A 20511-nucleotide genomic window follows, 5' to 3' on the forward strand; every position below is an offset into this window, starting at 1 on the left:
CGTAAACATTTTCATTAAATTCTTGCAAGAGTCGAATTTTGAAGAGTTTGAAATTTTCAGTCTTTAATGTTCGAATCTCTGAAATTTGGCTAATATTATGTTCTTTTGCTGCAATTCGAGTACGGGATTCTTAATAAATTGTTGCATAATCTTTAACGATCTTTATTATTTGTTGCAGAGTTAGGTCTCCCTGGTTTTTCCCTATTATTAATGCTCTCTGTTTCTTCATATAGTTTGATGGTTTTTGACAATGTATCTTTTGAAATAGGTTTACGTTTATTAAATGTTGCAGCGAACAATTCACAACTTTTTATACGACTTATATCATCAAACCTTCTTATAGTTGAAATTGTAACCCTCTCCTATTAACTAAGTAATAGCAATGTATAGTTAATAGCAATGTTTTTAGGCAGCATAGAAAAAAATTAATTCAGTAAAAAAACAATTACAAAAAAGGTAAAAAAGATGTAAATAAAAAAGTGGATTACGAATACGGTAGAAAAAATCAATTAGCCGACCGATCATAATAAATTTTCATAATAAACAATGTTATAATGAAACCCTCTAAATGGAATATTACACAGCAATGAAGGAAGCTTCAGCGATGGTAAGACACCATCAATTATCCCCTGACCAGCATGATTAGGTAACAATATTTTTATTTATTTAGTCACTAAATTGGAAAAAAAATTTTTGTTTTAAGAAATACAAATTCTTTAATTTTTAAAATTTAAATTTAACTTTTTAAAATAAAATAAATTTTAGTTTAATTCAGTTTAATTGTTTTTTAATTTATTTTATCATTTGAACTTACTAAATTTAGTAATTTTCAAAATCCATACGTTATCCCGTCGCCATTTTGGATACGGCCATCGTGCCAACTTTTATTTATAATATATATTTTTTTTCTTAAAAAGACCTTTAAAATGATTATCACACAAAGGGTGTTACCATTTAAAATATTTGAGTTACAATCTCTGCCCCTCCCCCAAGGAGTTGAAATTCTATTTATCGTCAAAAGGTAAAGTAATTGACCGGTATCTAATCCTGAAAGTTATTTATTCTATCTGGAACGGTTTTAAAATTGTTAGGGTTTTTATATTTTTGACTCCAACTCTGTATGTATATATAACATTACTAATATAGTATTGTATATTATATTCTATTATACTATAATATTATACATCATAATATAGTATTATCCAGCTATCTCTTTATAAATTTTGAAAAGGTTTTAATGAAAACTAACGTTACTAAAATAATTATGAATGAAATATTTACTTTCCTAAAAAATATATAAAATAATCTTCATTTTTATAAATAAATTGTACGTTACTAATGATAACAAATGAATGTTCTACCTTTCATCATTTTTATAATAATAGAAACATATCAAATGAAAAAAAGTAAATAAATTATTTCAAAATTACTAAATAATTCAGGCGAAAAATTAATATTGAAAATGAAAAAAAATACATTGTGTTTAATTAATTAATTAGATTTTATTAAGTTTTATTCTCTTTTATTTCGGTAAAAGAAGTTTTTTATTAATAAAAAAAAAAAAAAAGGTTAAAATTACTTTTTTGAGATTGTGGGAGTTTTGAATGAAAATTAATGAAATCCTGTCTGTATAGTGTACATAAGCTGACAGTTTGAAAAGAAAAAGTTTTACACTAGAGTAAAAAATTATAAAAGATTAAACGTTAAGAGATTATTCCCAGCTGATTCTTTTTAATATAAATAACTTAATAGTAAGAATGAATTATTAGCTAAATGAATATATATTAATATTTTTTTTCACCAAGCAAACTGGAAAAATTTTGCGTGGAATTATACGGTAGAAATTTCTTAATTTATAAAACATGTCAAACCAAACATGGATTACAACTTCGGACCTTCCGAGTGAAAGGAAAAGAAAAATCTATTTATAAATTTGCACGTCGCAAATTTATTTATTAATTTTAGGAATTTAACAATGTTGATAAATAATTTTGAGATACCAGGTTTTCGTTACTACTGATCGAATAAATATGAATTTTAAGCAAACTCTCTGATTCATCTTTAAAAAGATACTTAAAATTCAAATTTTTAGTGAGTAGCAAGAGCCGGCCCAGCATGGGATCGCTCGGACAGAACCGCCTCCGCCACGCCGGCGAAAGACGACCGACGCCAACCTGACACTGCGGGGCTCTGGAGACCACTACTGCCGCTGAGGGGAAGCCCAGTCTGATTTCAATGGACGAGCCGCTACTCTCCGACTACAGCAAAGTCGACTTCGTCGAAGACCAGCTTCCAAAAACAAAAATGGTCCTTCCCAGGGCTACTACAAGGTTATAAAGTGCCAAGTTCCGTTGAAGCCAATCAGCGACAATATATAGAAGAAGAAAGTCTGTTTGTAAACAGACTTGTTTATATTTATTTGTTTCGTAAATATCTAGACACCGGAGCCATCTAGCGAGTATAGTTTTTGCAAATTTTTTTTTTCATGTAACTAATATATATTCTGAAGATTAGAAAAATTGGTTTAGGCTCCGGTAACTACCGTTTAGATAATACTTCAGAGGATGAATGAGGATGATATGTATGAGTGTGAATAAAGTGTAGTCTTGTACAATCTCAGTTTGACCATACCTGAGATGTGTGGTTAATTGAAAACCCAACCACCAAAGAACACCGGTATCCACGATCTAGTATTCAAATCCGTGTAAAAATAGCTGGCTTTACTAGGACTTGAACGCTGGAACTCTCGACTTCCAAATCAGCTGATTTGGGAAGACGCGTTCAACACTAGACAAACCCGGTGGGTCACCCCAGCGTCACCTAGCTCTTCCAGATTAATTCAGAAAACTTCACGGGTGTACGGACATTACCTCACCAAAATTTCATCGGAATCGGATTAATGGTATAGCAATTCATACGGGCCAAACAAATAAACATTCATTTATATATATATATATATATATATATATATATAATATTGTATAATCCCTAATTGATGAGACCCAGATGAATTTTATGAAATGATGATCTTGAATTAACGCGGTATTTATATTAAGAATATTCATGAAGAAACGCCAAGAATCTAATTGTGAAATACATTTGGCTTTTATAAACTGGAAGAAGTCTTTTGACAATGAAAAGCTTTACTATGGAATATTATTGTGACAAATGACTTTCCGCCACATTTGGTAGAAAAAATAATTCAGTTATTTACTAAAAATAGCCACTGTAATTGATATACGAAATGTGGAAGACATAGAAGAATAAGTTGTAAAAGATATTAAGGATATCCAATGTCACCTACACTCTTTAACATCTATACTGACGAGCTTTTAGCACAGTGGAAATAAGATATATAGTACGGCGCAATTTAGAACTGATTCTAGGCATACAAGTTAACTTTCTTTTTTATGCAGACGACACAATGCTTATACAACATAAAGAAGAGGCATTGCAGATGCCTGGGTTGCATTTAGCGATCAAAATTTTGAGATGAAGATATTAATTTCAGTAATTCCGGGTCCTGACGTTCAAAGGTAAATGCCCAGCAAGTTTTAAAAGATAAAATTCTAGAGATAATAAACCAATTTAAATATTTGGGTTGTGGTATCGTTTACTCGAGAGCAGGATGTTCAAAATAAATAAACTTAGCATGTTGGGAAAGTAAGATTCATAAAAGTTTAAAAACTATAACAAAAAAGGATACAAAATTAAACTTTTATAAAGTGGTGGCCGTATATCTTTTAACTTGTGCATCCGAGATACGGGTAAGAAATAGAAAAGACGAATCTCAAACCCAACCAGCAGAAATGCGCTTTTATTAAGAGCTGTGAAAGATTGTACTATGAAAGGCAAAGAAATGAAGTTTCGGAGAGGAACGAGGAATCTGTCATATTAATGACATCATGAAACAATGTAATTTATTAAACACCTTTTATGAATTGTCTACGCTTCGTCTGTTACACAGATAAGGTATTATGCGACGAGATGAAGAAGAGACATACAAAGGTCAACCGAGGGAAAATGTACACCAGAACAGACCAGTATGATCTGTTTATGAGGAAAAGAAGATTAAATAATATTTCAATTTATTTAAAATTTCTGTTATATATATATATATATATATATTACATATATACATTACATATATATATATATATATATGAGCTCGTGCGCGCGCACACAAAGAAAGAGAGAGAGAGAGAACAATAATTTCGGGTTATGTTGTAAAAAAGAATTGAGTACCCCTCGTATATTTGGAAAATTTTTACAAAGTTTTATACGTATTTTAGTTGTATTAAAAAATCGTGACTTCCTTATACATATATTAAATTACATATGTACATTTTTTTTTTAAATAAAAAGTACATAAAATTTTATTTCAATAATAACTTCTTATATTTTTCATGTTTTTTTTTATTATTGAATTATTATTTATTGTAAAAATTTTTTTACAATCAGAGGTTAATAACTATTAAAAAATTATATATTTAAATTAAAAGAATAAAAGCTTAAAAAAAGGAGATGAAGACGGATTCGAACCGATGTGTCGTCTTGTAAGATCCAAATACTTAATTAATTAAAATTTTATTTGACTATAACTCTGGAACCAATAAAAAAAAACATCACTTACGATATATCGTTGAAAACCTCTCAATGAGGGCTTATTACTGCAGTTAATAAAAGTACAAAAAGTCCAAATTTTTTTTGGGTTGTGGGCTTTTTTGAACACTTCTGGTCCAGTCGATTGCAATCAAAAGGGGAGGTGCACAACTAGATGTTACAACAGTCCTAAATCCAAAATTTCAACATCCTACGGCTAATCGTTTTTGAGTTATGGAGATACATGCTTACAGACGATACGCCGAAACTAGTCAAAATAGATTCAGGGATGGTCAAAATGGATATTTCCGTTGAAATCTGAAAAAAAAATTTTGCGATCACCATACTTCCTTTACTTCACTTCGTACAAGGAAGTAAAAAGGAATAACGTTACTTATCTACAACAGTAGCAGGGAATTCAGATTTATATATTTATGTGTAGGCAATATTCCTGGATATTTTATTCTTTAGTTTTAGTTTAATTTTCTGTGGTTAAGTTTTTTGTATCCCAAAAATAATTTATAAATCAAATTAAATGCCGGGGATCCAAAAAAAGTCACACAAAAACAAAACAGATGTAGTTCAATGTTTTTTAAGAGAAATAAGTAGACACATACGCGCGCGCGCCCACATACACACACACACACACACACAAATTCTCCTTTCAGATAGATCTGATAATACGATTGAATTTAAAAAAGAATCGAGTTTTTAGCTCTAAAGAGGCTTCTAGTGTTTGCAATTTTATTTTTTTCAGAACACCATTTACCAACTGTTATAAACCCAACTGAGGCAAATAAACTGATGTAACTACATAAAAAATAAAACTGCTGATCTGGATTAACATGGACTTAAGTAAACATAAAATCCAAATACATACAAAACATATAAATTCAGACTCTATTTTAATTAATGATGGGATCCACAAACAAGTAGTTATACAGTCACTAAAGAAATAATGGAAACCCAAAAATAATTACTGAATTTTACGACGTATAAAATTCCTAGCAAGCTATTAAAAAAAAAAAATTATGAATTTATAAAACTGGGAACCCGCCAAGAATTCCCGTTAACCTTGTAACGTTTTTACGTTTAGTGAGAACAGGAAATTTTACAACGTATTCAACTGATTCTAAACACTTGAAATACTCTTAAGGGCATCCTGAATGTGTCACGATAGGAAAGAGTGTATTTTTTTGTGCCCGTTAGCGAGATAAATACTTTATAGGTGTCCTACATAGAAACTATTTCCAGAGCTTTACTGATACATAAAATATAAAAATTTCCTACTTGCTATGCAAAAAGATGTAGAGCGCAGAAAGAATCAGTAGTTTATTTTTTTAACGATTCTGTCATGTATTTCTACAAACAGATTCACGAACAGTAATAAATTTGATAGTGAAAACTAGTAGTTGGGGTAAAACAGAGCGCGAAAAAGATTTAAATGCATAAAACGAATGCCTGAAAAACCTGTATTATATATCTTAAACATAAATAAATTGTGTTTCTGAAATTGGAACTCTTTCTGAAATAAAATAACAAAGAGATAGGTCTGAGCGCTCATTTTGCAAAATTTAAAAGGTTCTAGAGGGATCGTTCTAACTATATATGCATTACATACTATTATACATATTATTATTTAGCCACCAGTCGATATAAAGAAATTAATTTGAAAAATGTAAATGCAAATCCTAAGAAAATAATGATTAGAATAAAATCTTACTTTTATATACTTTTACTATTTATTTATTAATATTTATTTTACACTATTTTATTTTTAATAAAACAATGTTTACGAAACACCAGCAAAGACACTGCGTTTATTTTAAAAATGAAAAAAATTATATATAACTAAAACAAAACGTAGAATTTAGTTGTGAATAATCGCAGTTGAAATGTTTAGAAAAATGTATTCTCTTTATTGCTGAATCATGCAAAAACCATCCTAAAGAGCCAGTGCCTTACTCCATTCCTCTAACTAATGTAGACTAAGTAACGATAGATCAAAAGCAAGAATATTCAAAACTCACAAAAATATCTCATTTAAAAAAAAATCTTCGACGTAAAATTCTTCTCAAAATGGAAAATTGTAACAAAAACCTTTAAAATCCCAATTGTGCTTTTAGTATTATCATACGTTTTAATATATGTTTTATTAATAAAATAATGTATTCAGCTATCAACACAATTCCAGTTTATTTCACATATAAAATCAATGTATAAAAATTATACATTGCAATAGGAGATATATTTTCAGATTTTAAAAACTATAATTGTTACGGTACCAAAAAGCAGGAAGTAATGCGATTTATTACACCGTCATTTTAACATATCATTTATGAAAATACTTACTAAGAGTAGGACAGTTTGCAGGCGAATAGAATGTGTGGTAGAAGGAATATTGTAAAAAAAAAATTCTAAGGCGTGTAGCGATTTATAATTAATTGTTCAACATGGATAATAGGAAAAACAACAGACTTGTTTGAAGTCTGTTGTTTTTCAACAACAAACAGTGAAAACAAACAGTTTTACACTGTTTGTTTTAACTGTTACAGAAAAATGTTTAAAAAAATTATATGGGTTGATAAAACTCAAAATGAAGCGTTTTTAGACGAATAAGAGAAGAGAGAAATTGGGACACAATCTTGTAAGAGACAAGCTACGGTGGTAAATCATACATTAAAAAATCAACATAAACATAAAGTTAATTTGGTAGTAGAGAGACGGATAGAAGGTAAATTATGTAGAAAAAGAGAAACAGAAAATGGATAATATAAAACACATAATTAAGGATGTAGAATACACGAAATACAGTAAAAAAAAGTTGACGGACAAGAGAACGGAATGGAGCACTACATCAAACCAATCAACTGACTGATGTCTAAAAAAGAAAAACCTAAAACTAATAAAAATTTATGTCTAATAAATTTATTTTATGAAAGTTGCCAAGGAAACTCACGACGCATTTCTTAGGAACTCTGTACTTAATATTCTTAAATACTCTATTCTAATTTCAGTTTCTTTTTTCTAGTTTGCCCAACGTATCTTGTATTAAAAATATATTACTAATTAATTATTAATAATAAATCGTTAAATTATAATTAATAACATATATGTGTGTTTGTGTATGTGTATGTATGTGTGTGTGTTATGGTAGATTTAAAATTAAAAAAGTAAGATTAGTTCTTTAATTCTAAATTTCGATTGCAGTTTCCGATCCGGCTTGATATGGGTATCAAATCAAAGGGGCAATCACTTTGTGAAGGAAGAATTAACTTAGATAGTCCATGTTTTTCATAGGTAGCCTTTTAGATACCTACGTACCTATCTTAATCCACCGGAATAGTCTAGTGGTGAACTCGTCTTCGCAAATCAGCTAATTTCAAAGACGAGAGTTCTTAGGTTCAAATCCTGGTAAACGCAGTTACTTTTATACTACTTTGCCGATAGTATACTACTTCATGGACGGGCAGTTACTTTACGGATTTGAATACTAGATCGTGGATAACCACATCTCATAAATGGTTGACCTTTCTTTTTCTGATTAGCCTCCGGAACCACCGCCAGGTATTACTTCAGAGGATGAATGAGGATATGTATGGATGTAATGAAGTGTATCTCAGATCAACCGTTCCTGAGACGTCTGGTTAATTGAAACCCAATCACCAAAGAACACCGGTATCCACGACTAGTATTCAAAATCTGTATAATCTAGTATAACTCCCTTTACTAGAATTTGAACCTTAGAACTGACAAATGGTCGACTTGAGACTGTACAACACTACACTTCATTTACATTCGTACATATAATCCTCATTCATCCTCTGAAGTAATACCTTACGGGGATTCTGGAGGCCTTACAGAAAGATAAAAATATCTAGCTATATAAAGAAGAACATTTGCAAGTTTATTTATCTTTTATACAGTTTTACATTTTTATCCCGACCGTGATGAATTAATACTGTACACTAACATTTTCAAACAGAAGGAAATTGTTATTTCGATTTCATTTTGTAAAAAAAGTACCCCATCATCCCCTTTTCAATCGCCCAGTGTAGCCTTTACCCGACCTCAAATTTTGTAAATAGTTTACAAAAATATGGTAAGAAGATAAAGTCATTATGAAAATCGATGATTATTATAGAAAATTATTTTCGAATATTAGAACTAGCAAAAATATGCATTTTGAATTCAAAAGGTTTGTAGTTTCCCATCCGGCTTGATTTCGCTATGGGTGTCAACAAGGTAAATGGGCGATTACTTTATGTCGGTAGAATTATCTTGCAAAGTCCATGATTTTCGCACAGTCAATTATATGTAGCTTCCTCTAAAGTCGGCAGGTAAAATAATTTATTTGTCTGTGCTTTGGATGAACAAACGAAAAACGTAGAGCACGGACAAGCATTACAGTAAACGCTTTAAGATAAATAAAACTGTTGTCGGTATATCATCTACAAACCCCTTCCCCCTCACCGCTTATGCACACTACACACACGAAACAAAAATATTTAAATGATAAGGCTCCTTACTGCACTCTGCGCAAAGCTCGGACAACGCTTGGTAACCGAGCTAGTTGCACCATTAAAATTATATTTAAGTATATATATATATATATTATGAAACATAATTTTAGTACCAATATATACTATTACTATTACTAATAATAACAGTAGTAATATTAGTAGTTCTTATCTAATAGTTTATGTACATAAAAAATGTCAAATCTGTGGTTGGATGGAAAGTATCTTTTTGAGGGAAATTAAATAAAAATTTTATAATTTTAGGAATTGTATCTAAAAGTAGGAATTGTAGTATGAATATATTCTAATGATAACAGTAACTGTATAAGAAATTAAACATAGTTTTTTACTATTTGATTTAAAAAAGGCCAAGCAGGATTTACATGTAAGACAAGTTTCCATTATGATTGGGTGATATATAAAAAGGATTTTTGTATAATACAGCCCAATTAACCTTTTAATATCTTCTCATTTTACTCTATCATAAAAATAGAGAGCTTAGTCGCTTTGTAATCTAGCTAACTTCTTCTTGAATATATTTAGATAACTTCTTGATTATATTTAGTGGTTAAAAACTGTTTAAATTATTTTTTTCAAATTGTGTATTCAAATGGCTATTATTCTGTACAAGGTATCCTATAATAAGTATAATTGACTTATATCACAGAATTAGTGGTAAGTATTTTCCATTATCTATGATATAATATTCTGTAAGCAATTTCTAGTCGGTGGATGTTCAAAAGTATAATATAAACGTAAATTAGTCTAACTAAAATAGTACGATCACGCCGGATAATTATGGTAAATGTTTAAAGAAAACATTATTAAGACTTTTGCACTGAGTCTTTCTATATTGGTAAAATATTTTTGTTTTATTACATAACAAAATATTAAAATAAAAAGCTGAAATTTTATATACTTATATAAAATAAAACAGATTTTCAGAATTAAAATAAATTTTTTTCTGTCATAGTTTTCTTATATTTGATAAGATATACTAAGATTTAATTTTCAAAATTTAACAACGTTACCCATATGTAACAAATGAATGAGCAAGTCGGAGCATTTGCAGATCATTTTGTGAAAACGAAAAAAAAGTCATAGACTGAATGATAAAATTTTTGACGATTGTTAACTGTTAAGAAAACAATTATGAATTTTTATTGCATGAAATTATGTTAATAGAGAGAATTTTGTTGAACTTAAACATGTATTTTATGTTCTGTTTATAGTTAAGCTTTGATAAAATTTATAATCTGAAAATAATTTAGTGAATGGACAATTATAATCGAGTAGAACAAAGACCACATTTAATGATATATTAATCTATGAATGGAGGATTCATATTAATTCACGCATTAACAAAAAATCTGAAAATTGGAAACATATTATTTTACAAGAATAAAATTTCCAATATAACTTGCTATTGTGGTCAAAATTTATAATTATGGACAACGTCTCGTCGGTATAAGTAACGATAACACTCCTTTGAATTGAATACTTGATATATGTAGGATAAACACTTGACAGGTTAACATTTATTAATTCATTTAAATTTCAGATTGATAAATTTAAACGATTCAAAAAATTACATAATCGAAAGGTTGAAGAAAACCGTACGAGAAGTCAAGCTTCCGTTGATTTTTAAAAATTTATATCGATGTACGGTATCCTTCCCCAATTCTAGACGAGGGGTTAAATATGGAAATTTGGGTGTCCCTAAAAATGGAAAAATTTGAACGCTAGTAAATGATTTTGAACTGTTGGTCAGAAGACAGGTATCACATTTTACGAGTGTGAAAGTCGATTGATCTAAATGCATAGGCCTTTCGAGGAAAAGAGAGAAAAATGGTTAGCGTCCTCTGAGCCAAGCCGTGGAAAGAGTTACTATTATAAGAACTATTGTATGATTTGACATACGAATAATAGAACCTGTTCTATAGTTTAAAAGAAAACCCTATAACCCGGTTAATAATATGATTTATCCGTGCGTTCAACTACAATAATTATAAGATCCATTTTGTGAGAATATCATTAGTAAAAAATTCATACTTGTTCGAAATATTTCGATCAAATACCGGCGAAACGCATTAAAAAGATGCAAAGATTTTGAGAATACCATCTGTGTAAATAGTCGAAGGAAAATGAGAGTACAGGCACCGGTTGAAAGCTGTACGCGAGAGTGAATAAAAAATAAATGTACAGCTTGTTAATGTACATCACTACATTCACTATGAAGCTCCTAACATAGTTTTACATTTAAAAGCTTGCAGCGCAGTACAGATATACGGTGAATTTTTTTTTATAATTTAAAAAATTGTTAAAATATAATGAAATTATATCAGTATATTACCATTAGTTTAAAAATTGAAGCTCTTATTTTTTAAATTATACTTATCACTAATAAATAATTTTCAACTTTTTTATTACTCTAATAATAATTATCTAATTACTTATCAATCTAAATAAAATTTACTTAAAACATATTTAGATAAAATTTATCTAAATTATCTTTAGGTTTCAAAGATAGCTTTCTAGTTTTTCTTTAGTTATATCGTTTATAATAATTTGTTTGTTTTTTTTTTTAATTTGCCCTACATATACACTATAAAAAAGTTTTCTTTTGAAATTAATTTATAGCTATAAAAAAAAATGCTGGCAGTTGTATTTGATTAATTTATATCCCTTTATGATAAGGTTCTATCTTACAAACACGTAAATTGATAATAGGTAATATATTGTTGTCAAGTTTACCCTCGAGAGAAAATCACAACAGATTAAAAATGCCAATTGTAACATTTTAATCAAATTTAAAAAGATTAATTATAGCTAATAATTTTATTAAATGTATTAAAATTAAATTAATCCTTTCTTTCAATAACAAATTAAAAAAAAATTAATCTAAATTTCTAATTAATCTGAATTATCATTACGTAATCAATTGTTAATTACGTATCAATTGTCATTACGTCAATTAACCTTCATTTTAGATATATCTGATAAATAAAATTATGTTATTTTTTTAATAGATTTTAATTCGTATATTTTAATTTGAAAAAATTATTATATTTAATAGAATTTTTTTGAAGGTGCCAAAAAGCTTTAGCGTAATCATCGCCCGGAATGAAAATATAAGAAAAAAACAAATAACTAAAAAACTATACTAAAAATTAAAAAATTAAACATACAAAAACTTACACCTAATATCACATCTAAAATATATTATACTGTAACAAAATAAAAAAAAAATTAAATACTAAAAAAAAAGACTAAAACTTCTAATTTATAACAAGTAAAATATCACAAAAAGCTTACTTATAACTAAATTCACAATGAAAAGAAACACAAAAATAAAAAAAAATATATATATATAAAATTTAAATAAACAAATAAAATTTAATAAAGTCCGAGAGGAGTGTAAAGGGCCCACTTTTCGGTTAACAACAATATTAAATAACTAGCATAAAAGTTAAGATTAACACAGCAAAAAAATTTAGGTACATGGAGGAGAAATAAATATAATTATGAAAAAAAGAATTGAAACTGCAAAGCCTAAGTTATTATAAATGATCGATTATAAGGTAAATATTCTGAATATTTTCAATTATATCAGACAAAAATAAATATGTTACTTTCATCTTTTTATAAAAATACTTTTGTTATTTTTATTATTATTTTTTTTATCTAAATTTTTTCATGGATAAGTTTATATATTTTTTTTAATTTTATCGAAGGAAAATAAACAAATCAAGGGGGAAAATAACATAATTTTTTTATGTAAAAGGTCAAAATTGTGTTTATATCTTATGAGCTTAATTGATTTGTCATGAATTTTTTAAAAGGATTTGAGTAAATCTTTTAAAAGGCAATATTCCTTCTAAATATAAAAAATAAGGTAATAAAGATTTATAAATATGTAAATTTAAACAATGAAGGAACAAAATGTCAGGATTATAAAGTTGTATATACTATGATGTATCAAAATAATAATAGTGTAACTTAGGAAACTACAAATTATTAACGTCATTTATTCCCTCCCACATTATTTCTCCACAATTTCTACGAGAAAGTACATCATTGTTATATTAGTAATTTAACAACGTACATAGTACATACATATGTCTAGCTTATTTTATTATTATTGCTCACATATCACTTCTAACAAAATATTAATTAGTTTCCATACTAGAATTATACTATTAGTTTCCATAGTGCTATTATTATTATTATTATAATAACTGTATAATATACCCCACCGGCACATAAAATTTCAAATAATAACGTAGTATCATAAAACTTGATATGACGTAAATGTAAAATAAACCACGTAACCTTAAGATTAAACAGTAAACAAACGAGGTTCTATCTGACAATTACGTACTTTGATGATCCAAATTAGTTCTCAGTTTACATCAGCATCATAATACACATTAAAAAGATATATAACATTAATTAAATATTATAAAAACGAATTAAATATTGATAATTCTATTATCCCGTTATCTTAAATTTTATAAAAAATAATTAATTCTACATCGACCAATTTAATTTAATAAAAAAACAACTTTTTCCTGGATATATCGTAGATAAAAAATAAACATTTCTGTAGTTTAATTTATGTTGAATTATTTATATTAGATAATAAATTTTTCTATTTATTCAATAATAAGATATGTTGGCCAGTACTAAAACATTTATTTTCCAATCTTTTCGTCGGTTATGCAACGCAAATAAGTTTTATGGGTAATTATTTTATTTTATAATTACTCATTAACGGCTTTTTATTATGAAAAGAAAAAGAAAATCTGAATATGAAAGTATGTAAAATAAAAATTAAACAAATATTATAAAATTTTATCTTATGAAAATTCAGTCTGGTAAACGTTTTCTGTTAATTAGTGAAATAGGCTATATAGAGTAATTAAAAATCATTTACGTTTAATATATGAACTCAAAAATGATTTATAAAAAGAGGAATTTTTTTTCAAATGTTTATTTACAATCTGTCGCATTTTTTTAGGAACTTTAAGCAGATATTCACATCAAAAAGGAATCCCCATTGAAATTCCAGAAATCTTTAAATTTGGCATAGTAACTTCTATATATGGAAGATTTGAATTATTAAAGTTTGGAGTTGGGGGTCTTAAAGGGGCTAATAAAATAGACGTATCAGGTTTTATTCTCAATTTAATAAAAAAAAATTCTAGTACTAGTTTTAAGCTCCATAAAAAAAAGGTGAAATTTGCCTTACAACACTTTTCCTAAATGACTTCCAAATTCAAGATTATCAAGATTTTTAAATTTTTCATATATTTTATTTTTCGTTCAAAATTGGTGCATACATTTATGTGTTAGGTATTGTTCTATTTGCTGTTATGTTTGTATTAGTATCATTTAAGATTAATAACTAACATCACTTTTAAATAAGTGCCAACTTAAAGTTTACTTAAAAACAGAAGAGATAATGCTTAATGATAAAAAAAAACCAGGAATGGTGTTGAAAAATGTAAAATAATAAGATTTTCTTTTTAGAAATAGATGAACAAAGGGAGAAATAATACTAACAATGAATCTGTTGAATAAATTAAAAAAAAATATATATACTGATTTCTAGGACTCAGTGTGTGATCTATATATATAAAAATGTTATGTTCGTTTGTGTACGCTTCAAAAACTGAAAAAACCGATGGAGCTTAAATTTTAGCACGATATGTAACCCGCATCAAAGATTGTTTTCATCTATTTTTAATAAATCTATCTATCTATTTTTAATTTGGAAATGTACACAAAGGAAAACCAATCAGATCAATGCAAGATGGCCGCTGTCAAACACAACGACCAAATTTCTTAGAATTATATTTAACAGCTAAAACATCTGTATTTATTAAAAAAACAAAAACACCAAAACAAAAAGAAAAGCCACCAAGAAGGATGACTTACAGTAAAAAAATTATAACACCCAACTTTCTTACAGCCCAGATAGAATTAAGATTATGCAAACAAAAAAAGTCGAAATAACCAAATACACAGAAAATAATATCCCTACATAATGACCAAAAAATCCTTTGTTAGGTTAAATATTCACTTTTGTTTGAATTTACAGAAGGCATTTACAACGAAGCATTGACAAATATTGAAGACAAGTGCTTAACTAATGTAAATAAAGTTCTTAGTCAGTTGGGAATGCCAGCACCCACCCGAGTTGTGATTGCTTCATTTGATGTGGATTTACGCCGTGAACAGAGTTACAACATTGGTGATCTTCAGTCATATGTCCGACCAAACATTCCCAAATTAACGCGTGAGCAGAAAGGCATTTATGATCGCATAATGCAAATGATAAATGACGGAGTTGGCGGGACCTTCTTCTTGGATGCGCCAGGAGGAACTGGGAAAATATTCCTCATTAGATTGATTCTAGCAACGGTTCGATCAAAAAATTACATAGCCTTTGCTCTTGCTTCGTCTGGAATAGCTGCGAAATTGTTACCAGGTGGAAGGACTGCGCATTCAGCTCTGAAGTTGCCATTAAACATGCAAATCATCGAGGCTCCCACGTGCAAGATTTCCAAAGCATCCTGTATGAGAAAAGTATTACAAAAATGTAAACTCATTGTTTGGGACGAATGCACGATGGCACATAAAAAATCGCTTAAAGCTCTTGATCGATCGTTACGAGATTTGCGTGGAAACGTTCAACCATTCGGGAATACTTTGATATTGCTCGCAGGAGATTTTAGGCAAACATTGCCTGTAATTTCTCGATCGACAAAAATAAATGCTTGCCTGAAATATTCAACAATGTGGCGACACGTACGTACATTGCAGTTGACTACAAATGTGCGTGTTCAATTGCAGAATGATCCATCAGCTAACGACAGTTACTGGACATTGGAAACGGACAGCTGCCAGTCGATGAGACGTCTAGACGAATATCATTTCCTGATAAATTATGTAATTTAGTAACATCGAAAGAAGAACTGATCGAAAAAGTATTTCCTGATATTAAAATTAATCATAGAAATCACGATTGACTCAGTGAACGAGCTATCCTTGCCGCAAAGAATAAAGATGTCTATCAACTTAATAATGTTATTCAATCCAGCATTCAAAGTGAGGAAATTACATATAAGTCGATAGACACCGTTGTGGAAGCAGATGAAGTAGTTAATTATCCAACGGAATTTTTAAACTCACTTGATCTGCCAGGGATGCCACCACACATGTTAAAATTGAAAATAAGTGTGCCAATTATCCTGTTGCGGAATATTAATCAGCCAAAACTCTGCAACGGCCCGCGACTTGCAGTTAAGAAATTGATGAATAACGTAGTGGAAGCAACGATTTTAACGGGGCCTTTCAAAGGTGAAGATGTCCTCATTCCTCGAATACCCATGATCCCGACCGATACACCATTTCAATTTAAAAGATTGCAATTCCCAATTCGATTAGCATTTGCAATCACAATCAATAATGCTTAAGGTCGATCTTTAGAATTGTGTGGTTTAGATTTAAATGCGGATTGCTTCTCACATGGACAACTGTATGTGCGTGTTCCCGAGTCGGCAAACCAGATAGCCTTTATATCTACGCAGACAGTGTAAAAACAAAAAAATATTGTATATCCACAAGTATTGCAAAATTAAACTTCTATGAAACGTATGCTTTGTTTTGTTTCTCATTTCTCATGCATGCAACCACAATGTGCCACAACGAAGCGTAGCGGGTACAGCTAGTATTATATAAAAATATTAAAAACAAATTACTTCAACCATTCTCCAACAACCAAAACATATACTGATGACGAATTTATTTTACAGAATTATTTTAAAACATTGCAAACTTGCGCTGACTTTTTTATAATTTATTCATACTAAAGATGAAATGATAGGTCAAAAATTACATATGTTAAGGAAAAAAGGAGCAGTAATTACATGACATGATACCTTAAAAATATTTATAACTAAATTAATCCCGGGACAAGCCTCAGCTAGAACGAGACATAGTTCACGTCAGAGAGACAATCGTAAAATCCAGTCGGCAGAGACGAATTTCCTACGTCACACGCATGGATGTACAAAAGAAGATCGAATAAGGAATACTGAAATAAGAGAAAATTTGGGATATTACGGAATATCGTGAGAGATGGTAGCAGTATCTTAATAGAATGGAGAAGGTAGGTTGCCGAAGCAAGCGTTAATCTAGGTATAAGATAGAGTCAGATCTCTGGGACGACCTGGGAAAAGATGGAACGATTTTTGGAATTCGGAACAGGCAAGAACTAAATTAATTAATTACTTTTAGGCTAAAAAATACAGAATAAACGATGTAGTATTTGCAGTAGTTGGAAAGTTCATTCATTTGTTGATCAATATATCAATGACAGTAGTATGATGCAGAGCGAAGAAACCGGTCTATAGGTTATTAAAGAGACATTATAGATCATTTTTATTGAAACCAACTGGTTGATATTGATAAAATCTGAGCTATAAATGGTTGTTAAAAAAAGTGAATTATATCTGTTCAAAAGGCGGAAGACGTGTCCTATTAGCGATCTAGGATAATATTGTCAACACAAATAATTATAATAAGCTCATAATGAAAGATAAAAAGATAAGGAGCGATAAACGTAGAAGACGTTCAATGAATACAGAGAAGATAGTACATAATACAACCCTGGGATACTAAATGCTTCTACAAAATTAATACACAAATAGATATAATACTGTAGCCAAGTTAATCAACTAACATTTAGCGAGACTAAGTGAATTAATTAATTATTACAGATAAGTCATACGGTAGTTACTTGCCAGATCTGATTTTAGAATACTCGAACAACAAACTTTACAGAGACATTTCAATAGAGACCAAACATTAATGAGTACTAGATGTCGTATAGTGTATATACGGAACTATAGTGAAAAATAATAAACATTTTGAATAGAAATAAAAATTTAAAAAAATTACATGATATACTGTTTATATATATATATATATATATATAAAATGAAAATTTTCATACATCTTCTTTACTGTAAATGCACCATAAGGAAACACTTTAAAAAACTCCCAAGTTAAAAGATTTAAAATGGAGTAAAAATGAATGTACTAATTTTTTAATTTCTCAATATGAACTTGATTTTTTATGTGTGGTAAATATCTGAAAACTTATTTCTTTATTTTTGGAAATTCAGAATTTAAAGGGTTAAAATGGATTTAAAACTTTTATTTTACACCCAGCTAAATTTTTTAATTTCTAAGTAATAAATGAAGATATCATATCGATTTTTGGTGTGTGTAATTTTCATGTAAATCTTCAAAAATCAATTTCTAGTTTTTTGAAAGGAGTGAAAAGAAAGGTAAAAAAAATTTGATTAATGATTTCAAATATTCTCCGTTTATGACTCTACTAAACGAGATATTCGCTTAGATTAAGGCTTGCAAACTTCTTCAAATACATATATAAAAAGTATTTTCGGGTTTTATAAATTTCGGTTTTTTAGAAGTGCGAAGTTGAACGGCGCAACGGCTCAAAAAAACTGTCATTGGCACTGTTACTGTATGTGCGACGCGACTGACTGCACTGCCTCCGGCTACTTGAATAAATAACATACAATAAAAGTAATTAAAAATTTTAAAAAGTAATGAGAATCGAAAATACATTTTTACTCGTACGTGTAACTAATATTTTTAAGATTGAGGCCGACTGTCTTGAAACCCACATTCTTGATCACAAGTTTCGGGTCCTGTACTGACCAAACTGTTACTCTGAAGAAATTACAATAAACTGATATTTTTAAACTGAACAGGTTTTAATTTTTATTTATCATTATTATTATTATGGCAAGCACATGTTTAATGAACACGGCGAGCTCCAAAGAGGCAGAGCCCTCTGGCTAAACTGGAAGGACGAGCGAAGCGAGCATTTCCGGTTAAATAGCCCCTGATCGCTTAGGGAAAGCAAGTAACCATATAGCGCGGGCAAAGCCGCGACGGGGATATGCTAGATGGATGATTGTAATACATTTTTTCTTTACTTTATCTTTATTGGGCTTTCCTTATCTGTTTATTATGGTTTATTTCAATTCATTAATAAAATGGATTGGTCTGAGAAAGATTGTTCAATTTTCTTATCTTCCTTCTTTTGTTTTTCTTTATTTCAAAGTTGGACAACAATTCCTTGTTTCTCTTATATTCCTTCTACATTTCTAATAAAAATGTCTATTTTCCGTTTTCTCAGGATGTAATGAAACTCTAAAAACAATATTCTTGAAAAATTATTTTTATTTATAAATAAATAAGTGTACAATTAAAAAAAATATTGCGAGTGAAGCCATATTGATATGGGCGAAACAGCGACGAGGGAACGCTAATATAAATATATATATATATATAATATCTTTATATTGAACCTAGATATGGAAAGAATAAAAATGTGAAGCGGGATACATTGGCAAATATACATCAGTAATGTGAACAATTTAACAAAAGGTAAAATGGATAATTTAGAATCTTAAAGGGATCAGGTAAGGCCTATTTCATATTTTAATTTCTTTGATTTTTGTAACAAATTTTCCCAAAAACTGTAAAAATATAAATGTAAGATTTTTCTACAACTTTAGTAAATTATACGAGTGTGATTTACAAATAGAATTTTGAACTGATAACTTGGTAAAAAATATTTTATAATTTATTTTTAACAACTTTTAGAATAAATACAAGTAGATAGAATATTTTTTTCTCGATCTAGAATACAGGATTGTTCCTGGGATTCATCTTTAATGAACTTGTCTTTCAAATTCGTTCACACGTTATACTCTAGATTATCGAAATATATATATATATTTTTTATTAAAACATGGTCCACTAAATTTTTGTTATTTAACCAATAAATGTCATCGAAATTTAAAAATTCTAATATCTAAATTATAAAACACATATTTTGAAAAGATGTCGGTTGATCGTATACAGGTGGTGTACAGTTTAAATATGTTTTTCTTTTCTAACGACACAGCATTTTTACAATCTGTTCAACAAGATAGTTGAACAGTATTTTAAAGCAGTTCCAGTATTTAACAATTAAAAGATACGAGAATAAGATAAAAAGGAAGAAGAAAAAAAAAAGGAATTTCAGATGTTTACGTGAAAAATTGGAATTCAAATCAGATAACAAGTAACGAAGGAAATATTTCCTTCGCCATTTCTCTGGCGAGTTAGAGGACAGAACATCTCATGATGATTTATATTATAACTAAATTTAAAAAAAAAATTGAAGAATATTTCAGCATACTGATTCTTTAATTTCCAATTCAATTTTAGATTCCAATTTAGAATTACTATTAATGATAAAACAGCTTATTAGAAATTCTGTATTATTTAAAGATAATTC

The sequence above is a fragment of the Lycorma delicatula genome, chromosome 5 (genome assembly GCF_047948215.1).
Source record: "Lycorma delicatula isolate Av1 chromosome 5, ASM4794821v1, whole genome shotgun sequence".
NCBI lineage: Eukaryota > Metazoa > Arthropoda > Insecta > Hemiptera > Fulgoridae > Lycorma > Lycorma delicatula.